The sequence below is a fragment of the Catharus ustulatus genome, chromosome Z, assembly GCF_009819885.2.
Source record: "Catharus ustulatus isolate bCatUst1 chromosome Z, bCatUst1.pri.v2, whole genome shotgun sequence".
Taxonomy (NCBI): domain Eukaryota; kingdom Metazoa; phylum Chordata; class Aves; order Passeriformes; family Turdidae; genus Catharus; species Catharus ustulatus.
This window is the reverse complement of record NC_046262.2, coordinates 40429633-40444340: the sequence shown is the minus strand read 5'-3', so window position 1 is coordinate 40444340 and position 14708 is coordinate 40429633.

Sequence of the window (14708 nt, the reverse complement as noted above, 5' to 3'; positions counted from 1 at the left end):
CTTAATTCATTGCTATAACTGTTTGGGTCAGGAGGTCCATATTGCATCCAGCTGATTCAATTGAGTAAAATATTCAGAAATTATGAGTTAACTAGATCCTCTTGGCTGGATTTTGGTCAGAAAGCCATTGTAGCCATGACAACTCTTGCAAAAATAAAAAGAAAATATAATAGGTCTCTAATTATTGTAGCTTGTCTTAGTGTACTGTGTCAGTCTCATTTGAAAAGTGGTGTCTGCAATGGCGCAATATTAGCAGTATAGACACAGGATGTTGTCAATATGAATTGTAATAGGGACTGGTCCAAGTACTGATAAGGAGCTGCTTTAATGTACAAAACCATTCTTTGGTTAAGAATACCCCAAGTACATTATTAATTTTAAAAGTCTGTTTGGATTTTTTTTTTTTAATATGGATTCACAGAATGCTTAGAAAGAAGCTGTTCTGTAATCAGGTCTGAGCAACTTTGTGATGCCCTGTGATTTGCAATTACATCACATACATGAATTAGAGGGTCATTATTTAAACCTGTGTTTGGAATTATTTGAAAAATGTGTGTGTTGTGTGGAAGGAGGACAACTTGGCAAAAATGTCAAATAGTAATGTTCCTAACTTGTCAGATCTTGCTCTTACTATTTCAGTACTTCCTGCTGCTGTACCTGCCATTACTGAGTTGCCTGCAGATCAGAGCAAACATATGGGTCATTCAGTGGATTTAAGAATCAGCAGGGTCATTATCATGTGATCTGCAAAGGAGCTGGCACAGCCAATATATGGTAAGTCTTTCATCAAGCAGCGAAATAAACAAACAAAAGATTTATACAATGGAGTGGAGTTTTCTTTTCTTTTCTTTTCCCAATATACATATTAAATTGGATATTGATGTACTGGACTGGATATGACAACCTGAAGCATTGCTTTATACAATAAACACTGGTAGTAAAACATGAACATTTAGGGCAAATCAGCACAGTGGTGTTGGCAAATGCCAAAAAATGGATCTTACTGTGCAGTGGAATTGATGTATGAAATTTTATTCCACCAGAGTCTGGCATATAGATACAGTTTGTTAAACCACTTTTTTTGTGTTAGTTCTAATTTATGGTATGATTGGAATACCAATCACAGTGTCAGGAAAATCTTACCAGGCTGTTGCCTTGGAACCCCATCCTCTTAGCTATTAGAGAACTCCTGTCTGCATCCCAACTACAGTAATGTCACGATTATAAGCCACACCATTTTGACTAAAATTTTGGTCCGAACCCAAAGTGTGGCCTATAGTCAGGTGCGGCTTATATATGGACAAAGAATGAAAAGTTACTGTTTTAGTTTGGAGGACAAGTGTCTGCTGAGAAAGGCAGGAATTTCTCTTTGAAATGGAGAATGTAAACCCCCTCCCTCCAAATTATTATAATTTTGAAATCAAGGGGCTTTCAGGCAAAAATATGGGAATTAGGAATAGCAGTTCTTTTCTAGGGAAATTAAAATAGAAATACAGTACTACAAAGGAACAAACCCCAAACCCTGACAAAGTCAGAGTACAACCTGACACCCCGTCAGGCAGGGTGTTGGTAGCAGTCCCATTAAATGGTGGTTGCAGTCCTCTTGCAGTGACAGATGTGATTCAGTTGAAGCAGTGCTCCTGTAGAAGGTGCAGTTTCCCTCCGGAGGTCCAGTGGTGATATGGAGGAATCCGGTTTTTCTCTGGAGTCCAGTGGAGAAAGGGGCTCCCTTAGTGTCCCAAAACCTCCGTTTTTTATCTTGGTAAGAAATGTTGGGCTCTTCTCCCTGACTGGAGCAACTTCCAATGGGATGCAGTAATTTTATCAATCACACAGTGGGACTCAATGCCCATTAGCAGAAAATGACTCGCTGGAGGAAGGATGAGTTGTGAAAAGATAAAGAACAATGCCCTGGCTGGTTTCAATGGATGGCCCATTAGCAGAATATCTGCCATGGAGATAAGAATCACTGCCCCCACCCTCAACAGATGGTGACAGAATAAATACCTTTTATCACACTCTGTATTGTAATGTGCGGCTTATAATCAGGTGCAGCTTCTGTATGGACAAAGAATGAAAAGTTACTGACACCTGGAAGTGCGGCTTATAATTGGTGCGTCTTATAATCGTGAAATTACTGTAACTCCATGATGAAAACTGTTTGATCTAATCACTGCCACAAGTTTATCTTTGTCATTTCCTAGGTAAAATGAGGAATTTGGAATGCCTATACCTCTATCCTTTCTTGCACATTCCTCCAATATGTTTCCATATTTGATAGATGCAATCTGGATACTTAAAGGTGCTTTTAGAAATTATTAGCCTCAAAATGTGTGGAACAGATCATGTATGATTACACGGTCTTCATTTTCATCTCTGCTAGAAACATCTTTGTCTTGTAGAATAAAAGATATCTGGTCTTTATTTTTCTTGGGCATTCCAAGTTTCAGACAGCTCTAGCAGGATTTGTCAGAATTATGTAAGAGACATATGATGTGTACCCCAAAATATCATAATTGACATTGGAGCAGCTTAAACCAATACTGAGCTTTGGAAATTCTAAGGGAGAAACCTAGCACTGGAGTTTGGTTTTGCTTGGTTTCAGGGTTTTTTTCCTTTGAGAATGGGAGGTAAAGTGGAGGTTTTAATCTGTTACTGTGGTTGTAAAAACACCGGCTGAGTGCCAGAAACTAAGCAAGATTGCTTCCAATGTAAAAGTTGATAGGAGATGATTACTTGTTTAGCTGCTAAAAAACAGCTTAGGCTTGTCTGAACCTGGATGGGATAGAGGCATTTGTAGAGTGTATCAGCAGTGAAGAGTCTAATGCAAGTCTGTGTCTAAAAGTGGTGGAAGAGTGTGGGAGTTTATGCCTATTTTGGATTGAGAGTATCCAAGAAGGACAGACCTTTATGATCCTGTAAGAGATACAAAAGTCTGATGTATAAGTTGATAGGTCAAGAAGAAAAAGGCTTTCACAGTGACCTGCCAAGAGCTGAGAGGACAGAAAAAACATTTGCAGTCTTCATAGACATTTTGGAGTACTGTGCATACCTATCCCAGCTGTGGGTGAGTGACATTTAATGAGGAGAACCATCAAGATGATGATTTCATTTTTCTTTTCATTATATAGGTGTAATAAACACAGAAGACATCTAAACCCTTGGGTAAAGGAAAAATTTGTCTGTCCTGTATATGCTACATACGCATCCATATGCTGAAATACACATTCCCAAACTCATTATTCTTTAAAAACTACAGATTTTTTACTATGTTTTATTATACAACAAGATGGGCAAAACACACTTCCACTGTCAGCACTAAAATCTTTCCCATCTATTAAAAATAGTAAATACAAAGATAGTTTTTCAAAACTTCACGGAAGTAAAATTCTCCACTGTAAACTGAAGATACTGTGGAAATATTTACCCTTTATATTGATCGCGAATGATGACTAGTACTGACCTTTCAGTTTAAATTTTAAGTGTTTAATAATTATTATGTATGGTGTTTCAGTAACGTTCCTGGTGGATAATGCTGTAGTAGATTGCCATCACAATCCTTATCCTCGTGGCAGATCTCCTGCCACTATGTGAATTCTGTTTTTCGCCTACATTGGTGAGTGATGTTACTGGATTGAATTTGCTGTCATTACACTTGTTCTGCTTTTCTTCAAGGCAGTGGTGCCTGTTTCCTGGGGTGGGGAAGTGGACAATTAGTGCTCAAAGCTTCAAGAAGGTTATACTCCCTAAAAACCCGTTACATCTCGACAGTACAAAAAACTAAAGTTTTGAGACCAAAGGCCATTTGAAACTAAACTGCAATTTCAAAAATGTTAAGGTGAGACACTGGGAAATGTTGCGGGTGCTCCATACTTGGAAATGTTTAAGACCAGGTTGAACCTCTTAGCAATCTGGTCTAGTGGAAGAAGGTGTCCCTGTCTGTGACAGGGAGACTGGGACTATATGATCCTCTCTTCAAGGTTTTTTCCAGCTCAAATCATTGTATGATTCTATGCTCTGACACAGCCAAGGACCACAATTTGATTCACTTTGCATACAAAAGTGACAGGGAAGTCAATCTAGTTGTGTAGTTAACATTGGAAGTAAAGCCAAAAGCATATCTAAAAAATGTAAATGTATGGGTAATGATATCTAAAAATAAGATACATGTTGGGTGGTAATTTAGACTCCCAGCATGATGTCTCATGATTATTTTTAGTGTTTATACAAAAATTAGTTGGCCATCTTGAACAAGTTTTAATTATGTCAGAAGTGTAAACCATGCCTAATGAAAAATGAAGAAGATATGTGCTATAAAAATATTAAGATCTGGTAAGAAGCGATGCATATAGTGTGTATAAAATCTTGTGTGTTTTTTAAACAGCAATGAAAATACAAGTCATATTTTTAAACTAAAGTTACATATCCTTTTTCTGTGACTAGTATTTACTTTGTTTAATAGAGTGGGTGTGAAAGACAGAAGAAAGAATATTATAATGACCATGCATACATGAGGTATGTGCATTTTAAAAGTTGAATCTTTATTTGTAAGAAGTATGACCTAGATTTTTTACAAGGAGGGGATAAAATGTTTTATATTTTGTTTTGCTGCTAAGTAGTGATAAGAATATAGTGAAACGAATGTTTCTGTAAGTCCATTGGAGACAAGAACTATTTAGTACTGCCAGCAATTTTGTAAATAACAGTCTTCTCAATCCTGCCTACAAATTCCTGAGGAGGTAACAGGAATAACATAAATGGAGACCAAATTATTGCTTGAGATTCAATCCATTCCATTAGATACTGATATAAATATCTGTTAACACTAAATGAGGCACTCAGGCCCTCCTTTTCATATAAGCAAAGGGTTCTCAGGTCCAAATTATAAAATGAAATTATCTGAGAATGTGTCTCAGAAAAGGTCATCTTCATTCAGTTTATCTGCATTCAAAGGGAGGCAATTATACTATCACTGCGAAACTAAGTTGTTACAAGTTGAAATTTTTTTTGACTCCTAAAGTGGGCTGAAGTCTTTTGGCGTGAGATATTATTATTCTATTAAAATTGTGCTTAGTCATCCTCAATTTATACAACTGAATTTTTTAACCTGGAAATCAGTACTCAACTAGCTTTCATTACCATGAAAAGTTTTTTTATGCTATTCCAAACTACCTGTATTCCCCTATTGCTGGTGAGGGAGAGCTAATCACTGATGACAGTTCAAATTGCAAGGATTTAAATGGAATCTAACATTAGTTTATGCTATGGTGAGAGGTTTTCGTGTCACAGACAATATAAAGGTCACGTTAGGCTTTCTTTATTAACAAAATAACTCCTTTTCTTAAACATTGTCCAAAAGAACCCCTGAAAGTCAAGGATAACCTTAATTTCATATAAAAAAACTTAGGCATGTTTGGAAGTCTCTAAAACTGAACAACTAATTCTATTTTGAAGAGCTTTTCCACATTACAAGTTAAATGGGGCTAGACCTATTCTATTAAATATTCAACACATCATTAAAATATCGAAATGTTACTTGAGAAATACAAAACTGAAGAGGCAGCTTTCTGCAATGAGGTGGGGATGTTTGTCACAAAAAGTAATGGCTCCTACCAAGTTAATGCTTTGTAAATTACAGAGCTCTAGCTCACCACCTGAAGTTTAGAGAAGTGACAAAGGATCAAATCTTTTACAACAATTCTACAGGATGTGATCTTATCTATAGTAGATAGATTTTGTTTAATCACTTCATTTTTGCATGATAAAAGATGGAAGGAGAAAGAAGGAATCTGTGATAGACAGCATGAAAGAATAAAAGAAGGTGATTCAAGAAATATTTGGAGATCATTCCAATTCCAGGTTTAATTTCTGTCTTGAAAGACCGCTTCTTGTCCTCTTCTATGCAGACATGTTTGATTAAAAGGATTAATTCATGTGATTTTATTTGTGACATGAAGTCATGTTTCTAAGCCGGAGGATTGTTATCCTCCCCCAGCAGACTGCTGGTTCAATACAAATAATATCTGTATAGAGTCTTAGATACCCCAGGCCGCTGAAGGAGCAGCTGAAGGAGTGGGTAGGGCTGTCCAGAAAAGGGTGTAACTAGGATGTCTAACAGAGGTGTTGACCTGGAGTCTGCTGCCAGCAGACCTCCCAAAAAACACAGTCACAACCCCTCCACAGTGAGGAATTTCCCCCTCTGGCACAGGAGGAATGGCTGATATTTGGAAGTGCAAATTATATCTCCCTGCGGTAACATGTATAAATCTGAATCCTTAATAGTAATTAAATGATGATTACATTCCTTTTGTTTTTGTTTTGTTTTGTTGAATTCACCACTGATAAAAGTGGCAGGTTAATTTTATTGGGGAATTAAGTCATTGAAGATCATAGAATCATAGAATGGTTTGGGTTGGAAGGGACCCTAATGATCATCTGGTTCCAATCCCTCCTGCCTGTGGCAGGGACACCAGGTTGCTCAGAGTGCCATCCAACCCGGCCTTGAATACTTCCAGAGAGCCAAAAAGCATTGATTTAACCTTTTACATCCATGTTTTATCGAAAAAATATTTCAGCTAGCTCTAAAGGGCACAGCAGAAGTAACAGCAGAGGAATCTTTCCCATATCAGGAGCCAATAGGGCAGAAGAGTGAGACTTGAGCTTGGTTGGACTGTGGGAATATAAAGGCCCGGGGATTCCTTTTCTGTGGGTTGTCCTCAGAGGCACCAACTCGAGCTCTTTCTGTGTTACTGCACTGTGAATAAACAACTTTGTGGAATGGGACATCTGAGACTCTGCCATGGAAAACCTGGTCTGGTTGTGTGAGAGTGTGGTGTGCAGGAGTCATGTGAGGCTCCCATCAGGTCACTGGAGCTGCCTGCTCTGAAGGGGCTTCAATTCAGTAGTGACAGGCTGTGCTGGTGGGACTGTGGTTGCCAGAGTGGCTCCTGGAGGGTCATGAAATCTCCTTTATATACACCTGTTTTGGTAGGGCTTTACTTGCACCAATAGTTGTGAGTGGTATGGCAGAAAAATCCTTTCTACAGCCACTGGTATTTGAAGTCACATTCCCCCAAAAGCTTGTGGAAGAAAAAAGACTTTAGAGAAAAATCTAGCAAAAGCCTGGTGGCCTCTTCTTCAGGAACAAGGATATGGCATACAGGCAAGATGCTGCTTCTATTTGTTCATTGAGGGTCATTGAAGGAATTTGCCATATTTTAATTGCTAGACTTTAACTTCTTATTGTATCCTTTGAGGGTTTCTGTGCTGCATAAATTAAGTAGAGCAGAAGACTAAGGCCATGCAAGCGGATAAATCATTATTTAGAAATTGTTGCAAAGCATACTCTGGTCTACTATACAGAAGTCATCTTTACAAGAACTCTTTTACATGCTAGCATAAACAAGAGAACATCTAGCAAATTGTACCAGGTCTGGTAAATAAAGTGATAGCTGTTTATATCTGTCCATTTTATTCCATGTGCATTATGTGAAGAGGCAGCTTTCTGCAATGAGGTGGAGATCTTTGTCACAAAAAGTAATGGCTCCTACCAAGTTAATGCTTTGTATAATACAGAGTTCTAGTTCACCACCCAAAGTTTAGAGAAGTGACAAAGGATCAAATCTTTTACAACCAGACATTTCTGCTGATGTGTATTTTCCATCTTATCTACTCCACTTTTTAAGCAAGTTGTTTTTATTGGACTAGGAGTAGCAAATTCCTACAATTTTATAGCCATGTGACATTGTTGTCATTGCTTTTAGCACAGGAAATGGTACATCTGTTAGTATAGAGACCAAAAGTACTCTCCCATGAATCACTAAAAATAATCTGCCAAAACTAATTAAACTGATGCCAAATATGACAAGTCAGTTTAAGACCAGTAACAATTTATAGTACACTGACTTTGTGGGAAAAGGTAGAATGTGAGGATGAATACAATGGGAGGTTAGGGTAAGGATCTGAAGTACAATCACGGAAGAGGTAAAGGTCTTTTACATGATTTTTTTCCAATAATTAATCTATCTATGTTGAACTAGTTCAAAACCTACTTTCAGATCCTTTGTTTTGCCATTTTATTCATTTATCATTAAATTGCAGTTAACAACAGAACTGTTCAGACTATTTGAACTCATATCTTAAATTTCTCAATTAAGTTTTAAGTAATATTCTAAGATGACAACAAAATTTAATATATCCTTATATGTAAAGTTTGCCAGAATTTCATGGGACTATCATGAGAATCTCCTAGAGAGGTGTTTTGATCTTGATTTTCTAAATGAAATCCAGAATTAAATACAAGACATTTTAAGTGCTAACCTAAAGAATAATTAAGAAAAGCAATGTAAGTTTTGATAATAAAGACTGTAGAAATGGTCTTTAGGCATTAGGCCTGTAAACCCACAAGACTGCATGTCTAGCTAAGGCCTGTGGTCTGACTTTACCTGTAGAAGTGCATATATACAATGCATCAAAAAAGCTGAAGTTTCGGTAATGATCAACCTGATTTCCACAAGAAGTCATATAAAATACTTAGAAGAATTACAGTAATTTCACGAATACAAGCCGCACCAATTTGACCAAAATTTTGGTGGAAACCCGGAAGTGCGGCTAATATTCCGGGGCGGCTAATCTATTAACAAAATTCTAAAAGCTGCCAACACGGAAGTGAGAGCCCACAGCAGCCCCAAGCCAAGCTGGAGCCCGGCCGGCCCCGGCAGAGGTGGGAAAGCCTGGCAGAGGCGGGGCCAGCAGTGTGGGGGCCGGGCGGCAGAGCCTGAGCCAGCAGGGCGGGGCAGGGAGGGCGGCAGAGCATGAGCCAGCATGGCGGGGGAGCCCGGGAGAACTGGGGCTAGCAGTGCAGGGGAGCATGGCAGAAGCAGGAAGGCCGGCGGGTGGGGCTGCCTGGCAGCGGGGGAAGCCCAGCAGAATCGGGGCCAGTAGCGTGGGGGAGCCCGGCGGTGCGGGGGCCTGCAGTGCCGACCAGGGCGAGCAAACGCGGCGGCGGTGCAGACGGGAGGGGGCGGCCGGCGAGCCTGGTGGTGGCGGCGGCAGCCCTGCCGGCGGGGCGAGCGAAAGCGGCGCTCGCGAAAGCGCCGCTCGGCGAGCGAAAGCGCCGCTCGCGAAAGCGGCGCTCGCGAAAGCGCCGCTCGGCGAGCGAAAGCGCCGCTCGCGAAAGCGCTGCTCGCGAAAGCGCCGCTCGGCGAGCGAAAGCGCCGCTCGCGAAAGCGGCGCGGGGCGGGGCGGGCGCGGTGCGGGGCGGGCGCGGCGCTCGCGAGGCGCGGCGCAGGGCGAGCGAAAGAGGCAGCGGGGCGAGCGAAAGCGGCAGCGGGGCGGTGCTGACGGGAGAGGGGGGCCAGCGAGCCCGGCGGCGGCGGCAGCACCACCCGGCCAGCCCCGCCGAGCCGTGGCGCTGAGCTGGGCCACCCGGCCCCGTCGGCAACCATGAGCGGGCCGAGCCTTCCTGGCCCCGCCCCGAGCCAGTAAAGCCCGCTATGCCGCGATCCTGTTACTAATTGGCCAATTTGTGAAAGCTGCGCACGGATTCTCGCGACGAACGAAAGTGCGGCTAATATTCGGGGTGCGGCTTATCTATTGACAAAGACAGCAACATTGTCGAGGCACCGGGGGTGCGGCTTATAATCCGTGCGGCTTGTATTCGTGAAACTACTGTACTTCTCTTGAATTAGCTAAGTAGTTTGCTTACTGTATACATAGAGTTTCTGAATTTTTTTTCCATTTCTATGGGAAATATAATTATTAAAGTGCAATTGTAAGAATACAGTAAAATTATTTCACCCAGGTGAACCATTAAATTTGTTTTTATTTTTAACTGTATTATTGTGTGGTTGCAGGATTTGGACTATAACACATTAGGCAGACAACAAGGGACACAAGGAGTAGAAATGAGTTATCTAGAGAAAAGACCAACCCTCTATTACCCTTGATGTTTTTAGCTGACAAAAGACGTTCCAGTGAAACTAGCTTGCTTCATCTGCTACCCTGCCTTGTGTCAATAGAGTGTGGATAATTAAGCCCCTGCTTTTATGTTATTGTGTCCAATGCTTGTCTTATTTGCCAAAGTTTTGGTTGCCAGTGCTATGAATGCTTTCCTTTCTCACTCTCCTGTGACAAACATATTAATTTTAGTAATATTTTTATCTCGATTCAGCCCAATGGTCTACCACAAACAATCAGAAATTCCTTTACTACTAAGTACCTTGCTCCATTCTTGTGAAACTTCAGTGTTTCTTGATCTTTATTTCAGACTAACTGTGTGTCCTCAGCCTTCCTGCTCACACTGGTCTGGGTGCTAAGTTAACTTGAGTGGATCCAAACAGTTTCTATGAACCAGATTCTTTTGTCTTTCCAGATTTAAACTAGTCTAACAGATCTTCCTGGTTTCATATCTGTGGACTTGCACTTTTCACTCAAATTAGGATTTTGTAATATCCAGAGAATCTATTTTCAGAAAAAAATATTTCCAATATTACCATTGCTGTGAGCTGTTGATCCAACTTCAAGATTAATCATGATAAATTTCTGGCAGAAGTGGCTGGTATTTGCATGTGTGTCTCTAGTGCTTTGTTTAATACTGAGTTTTCTGTAATTTCTCACTCTGCTGCAGATCTGTCCTGCACACAGATTTCCTGTTTATAAAGTGAACATCTTCTGATAACTTAGCATGTTCAGTGGTCCTAAATTACTGTTGAATCCCATTATGTGGGAGGAAGTGTCATAGTACCTTCATTAAGTAAATTGAAACATCTGTGGCCCAAAGTTCCCTGGCATGGACTTAATCATCAAATTCTCTATAATCCTTTTGGAGAGGTATGATTTTCCTGTGATAGAAGTCCCTGGTCCTAACATCTCGTGTATGGATTACTACAGTTGTCTTAACCAGGAATAAATTATGAGATTCATTAAGAGCTACAGTGAGCTCAAAATACAGAACATGCAAGAAGCCCCCAAGAGTAATGCTGTAGACTTAAGTGTTCACATTCACATAAAGTTTACCATATGAAGATTGGAAATTCTAACGTTAGATTCCAGCTTTAGTTTCTGAAGTTATTCTTGTTCCTTTTTCTAATGTTCAAACAATGCATTATACCTTCTTCTCAAAGGTATTCTAAGCACACTGATTATTAGGTATACGGATTATTCATTCCCTGAATTTCTCTGGAAAGGAGTGATAAATAAGTTTGCCTTTTATAGTAATGGTAGTCTGTCTCGTAAGGAAAGCATAATCTTGCCTACTGCATTTTACCTTTAAATAATAAAAAAATTACTAGGAAAAAGAATAGGGAAGATAATTACAGATGCTGAAGCTCTGATACCAACTGCTGCAAAAATAATATTTTTTGTTCAAGGATAAAAATCTTATTTAGTAAGAGACAAAGTTATTTAAACAAAGAAATGCAATATTTTTAAGCATAAATAAATGTGTTTATAATCTAAATGAAAATTGAGAATAAATATTATTCTAGTCTGACATAGACAACTCTTGAATTATGTTTTTCTTATACATGGAAGAGAATCACAAGATTTCCATATAATTCTGTGTCAAATGTAGATAGCTGTACTAAACTGTCTTATCAACTGCACTGTATTTATAGACCGTACAAAGTCAAGGGTCATGGCAGTCAGGGAAAGTCCGCAGTGACTGGAAAAAAATTTTACAAAATTGGAAATATCTTATTTCTTTTTAAAAAAGGGAAGAAAGGAGGACCATGGGAGCTATGGCCAGTCATCCTTGCCTCTGAACCCAGTGGTACAGAAAATGAAGCAGATCCTCCTGGAAGTTTTGTGAAGGCATATGGATGACAGGGGAAGGGATGAAAGGGGCAAGCAATATGGGTTCACATACAGAAAATTACGCCTGACTGATTCAGTGCCCTTTCAGAGCACCCTTTTATGGTGGTTGTTAAGGGAAAAGCCATGGATTTTATTTTGACTTTTCTGTAAAAACTACACAGGGCTGTCACTAGATTGGAGAGATCTGAGCTAGATGAAGGGACTATTTAATGGCTAAGGAGCTGGCTGGCCACGCCTGAAGAGTTGCAATCAATTGCCTCAATGCTGAAATGTGTTAAGGCCTCTCTTAGGAAATTAATGCTTTGCCACTGATTTTACACAATATTAGGCAGAAATCAATTAGTAATCAATAAACTGGAGTAGTATTAGATACATGATTTAGAAGGGAGGTTTTTATTAAGGAGGAAAACAGTGCCTCATGGAAGGATGGAGAACCTAGATGATTTTTTAAATATTTGAAAGGCCTTTTAAATGGTTCATCAAAGTCATAACCTTTTCAACACAAGAATTATAAAATGTAGACTCAAATATAAATCAGGACTAGAGTCAGAGGGAAAACAAACAGTTTCTTTGAAGAGCAAGACACTTCTATTTGTAATTCTTTGCAAACCATAAATTAAGATTTAATCTTTATGCTTAGATAAATCTTTATAGGGCTTATACACATTAATACTTCAAATGTATACTCCTTATTATGAAACAAAAACACACAGGGATACAGCTTAGCCTCTTATACCTACAAAACCAGAGAAAGTTCACTGACTTCATTGAACTTTTATAGTTCTATATCTTTCATATGTAAATGCAGGCTTTGCCTCAATGTATTTTTCAAATTAAAAACTAATTCTATCTGCATTAGAAGCCATGGAGGTTTGTATATAATCATTTTCTCTTCCTTTCAAATCAAAGCCTGCTAAATAAAATACTCTAAAAATATTTAGAATTAAAAGAAAAATTTAAATTATTTTAAAAAACAGAAGCTGTTTACTCACTATTAGTATTCAAAAATAAAATCCCCAAAGAGCATGTTGAAGTGAATTAAATCTCCAGTGAATGCTCTGCTTTGTTATAAGAAGAAAACAAAAAAATTACAAAACACTTACCAACTTTCAAAGTAAGGTTATAATTTAGAAGAACAAAACCAAAGCTTTTGGTATTGTATTTCTTTATTTGCTTTGGCACTGACATAATTTTTCAACTGTGCGTCAAATACTCAGTTTTGCCTGATCTATATTTTTGCTTGTTTAGTTTTGTTTGTAAAACAAGAAACATCTTGAAAACAGGCTTTGGATGCAGTTTACTAGTGAAGATAACTGTCTGTGAAAACCAGCTATCAGACATTAAGCTGATCTATTTGCAGTTCCATGTCATGCTCGAAATAAACAAAAAAACAAGGAAGTTCGAGGCTTTTTTGCTCCAGTTGCTCTCTTTCCTCTATTCCATCAGTGTTTAATGTTTCTGAAGTCTGCTATTACGAAAAAACACTCAAAAGAAATAGAAAAAGTGTAGGGGTTTCTACAACTGTGGTGTTATTGTGTCCTGAAGGGAGCGGTCTAATTCTAATCTTGTTCCATAAAGATGTATTTAATTCACCAAATGAAAAAATTGAAGTTCCTTGTAAATAGACCTTTTGACTGACATTTTCTTTGAATTTTTTTTCACTTATGCTTAAATGTTAAAACTCTTGTGCTTTCCTTGGCAGGGATAATGAAGGGATGTAAACTCATAAATGGAAAAGAGTGGCTTACTGGAGTTTTCTTTGCAGACCTGTGGGATCAGAGAAATCAGCCGTACATCTAACATGCTTGTTAAATTCTGCAATGCACCATGAGGAACTGTCCTTACAAATCTCTGAAATCCTTAAACGTTACCTTGTCTTTGTTGCTGTAATTGTGGGGAGAGAATCTTTTATACTGCAGGAGACATTCAGACTCCCCATTCCCCCCAGGAAAAGCATTTTCAAAGTACAATTATGTAGGCTGTGTGACCAGCTAGAGGGGAGCAAAAGCCACACACATGTTCTTTCAAAAGCTGTTTTCTCCTCACAGAATCTTTTTGTTTTTAACAATAGTCAAAGAAAACAAAATCCCAATTGAAAACAGAAGTCAGAAGTCTTCTTGCTTTGACCAGCCAGAGGAGTGAAAAAAAGAAAAAGACATCCATTCTCCAAAGCTCCCTACCTCCATTTTCTAATAAATTTCAGCTACGGAAGAGCCAGATTGCAGCCTTTTCCATGCCACATTTTCTTCTCTGATGTGACGCCCATTGATAAGCCATTACATAACTAGAAAAAGCTCTGGTGGGTTAGAAACCATCAATGCAGAAAAAGCAAAGATGAGGAGCACCTAGATCTGGCTGATTTGTGAGGAGTGAGCAGGGTTGAAGATTAGCCAGTTGTTTACTCAAGGAATATTTCACATTCTGCCTCATTTGGTGACACATTTCTGAGGTAGTCTCTTGTGAGAGGTTTGAAACCCTACCATTGTGCCTGGGTCTAATCTGTAGTACAAATGCAGGTCTGTGAGAAGAAAAATCTAGTTCTAAAGGAACTGCAGTCATCAGACAGCAGGAACTTCCCACAAGACACAGAGAGGGGTTTGGATAATCAAAGACATGGGAAGATGCAGACATGTTCTGGAAGTCAAGGCAGAGAATAAATGGAAGCATGCAAAACATGCAGAATTGAGGGAACTTGAGGGTTATGCTGAAATTTACTGGTGTTTCTATAACAAAGTATTTTGCACAGTAACCTGGCTGTCCATATACTGCTATAAAGTACCTTGTTAATGTGCTGGTATGTTAGCGTTAGAATTTGCCAAGAAAATCTGTCTGTATGTTTCATTACTTAGGAACCCAATAGGGTATATTTTCCAAATCTATTATCTCAGCAATGT